This window comes from Cyprinodon variegatus, unplaced genomic scaffold, assembly GCF_000732505.1.
Source record: "Cyprinodon variegatus isolate N-32 unplaced genomic scaffold, C_variegatus-1.0 Scaffold94, whole genome shotgun sequence".
In the NCBI taxonomy this organism is placed as follows: Eukaryota; Metazoa; Chordata; class Actinopteri; order Cyprinodontiformes; family Cyprinodontidae; genus Cyprinodon; species Cyprinodon variegatus.
This window is the reverse complement of record NW_015150547.1, coordinates 484,455-486,517: the sequence shown is the minus strand read 5'-3', so window position 1 is coordinate 486,517 and position 2,063 is coordinate 484,455.

Below are 2,063 nucleotides of genomic sequence, written 5' to 3'. Positions count from 1 at the left end.
TCTTTGCTGGTTCCTCGTCTTACCTTTTCTCACCCTGGCTCCTTGATGGTTTTCCCCTGATGTCTCCATGGTCCTGGTTTGTGTTTGATTTTTATGTCTGATTTTTGGATACCTGTTTTTGTTTAACATTTTTAAGTTGGATTTTTGGATACCTGTTTTTGTTGCCTAATCTCTTAGTAAACCTTTGAAGAACTCACCTCTGCCTGTCAGCCTCTGCATTTGGGTCCTCATAAAAACCTCCAAACAAATCGTGACATTATCTCTGACCAGTCTGCCTCTTTTTTAATGCTGTTTGTTCACTGAAGGTATCTGGTAAACGTTTTACACCCTTACGAAACAACAGTATTTATATTGAGGGTAGATTAAACAAGTTTTGCAGAGGTTTGCTTTGATAAAGGAAACTGATAACAAAACCATGCCACCCTTCTTTCACTTTTTTTGTTTAGAAATGTTGATAACCACATACTGTATATCCCTTTTCAACCAGCTGCACAATTATACAGTAATATACGTCGATGACATAAAACCCGCATCACAAGAAGCAGAACTTTGAAGCTGAAAATGCAAATGGGGCAGACAAAATGTAGAAACATGCTGTATGTTTAACTTATTTTTTTTCTTCATTTTTTTTAAATAAAGGTTGAATAGCTTATTCACTGATTTCTAAATCTGTTATGCAAATGTGAATTCCAACAGAAGCTCTGGGTTACTTTTTCCCTCCCTCTGCTCAGCTCTGTGAAACGTTAGAAAGGGTTCAGTCCAGAGGGGATTAAGGAGGCTGTTCTCTGTATTTATTCAAACTCAGACTGCTGATTTCTCATTTTTCTCCCCCCTCTCTCCTGTTTAATACATCTCAGCTCAGTCACACTGGAAGTCTTTCCATTCCAAAAAGGTATTCAGCCGGTGGCTGCTTGTAGTTTGATCCCACACTGCTGAGTTAGATCGAGTTCATCAGCAGTTTTCCCAACAAGGAACTTTACCTGTTTGCTTCCTCTGTGATTTCCCCAGATAATTATACAGAGGCAAAACCAAGAAGCCTCTGCCTCTGCGGCCACCATGTGAGATGGTGTAGCGGCCCCTGCCTCCCAGTTGGACGGGTGCACAAACTAATGTGGGAGGAAAAGAGGACCCTGTTATTAGACTTTCCTGCACATAACAAGTCTGCAGAAGATTTTAGCATTGCGTTTAGGGAGTCATTTAAATTCTTCTAAAGTCAGGCAGTTTATGGTTTCTTATTTTTTCCTCTCATTTTTTTCCCCCTACAATGCTTCATTTAAAAAAAAAGGAAAAGAAAGAAAGGCACACAGTGGAAAATTAGTCCTGGTCATACAGGGTATTTAAATGCTTGGTGCAAAACGTGAAGTTTAAATGAAACTGTCCAAAAGAATGGCAGGAAATAGTTCATAAATAAGTCAGACAGAAACGTATCAGATGCCTGTCTGTTTCTTTGTTTCTCTTTGGATCTTAAGTGTCCTGACCCTTCCTTATGGAGCTGTCATCCTTTCTTCTTACTGTTAATGTCTTTACCATTACAGCCACACTTAAAGACACACACACAAAACGGTCTGAAGAGCTGTTAAAAAAAAGTGTAATGTGTCTGTGCACATCTACAGTACGAGTGCATGGCTGACTCAATGGAAAAGTTGAGCCTGTCATCTGGTAAAGGAATGATCTGTCAGGAATTAGCCTGTCCATGCTTACTGTCCTTTGTCCTTCAGACTCTCCGGTTGTCTGTGATTAGTCCATATATGTTCAGTTCAGCTCAGATGGCATTAATCATTACCAAAGAGAGCATTTACGTTTGTTTTTTTTTCTGTTTATTTATTCCAGTTTCAGATTGTCTTATGTTATGGTTGAATGAGAAAATGAAAGACGATAATAGATTTTCCAAACCAGCTTGCAATTCTAAAACCTCAAGTTTTTCCATGGGAGCTGAGCTTGCACTGGGCATCTCCCAGAGCTAACATGAGTTAGACCAAGCGTGCAGAAACAGAGACAAGCTGATTTTCGCTTAAAACCCCTCCTTTGCTGTCTGCTTTAACCATGCAAACTCTTTCTTTTAT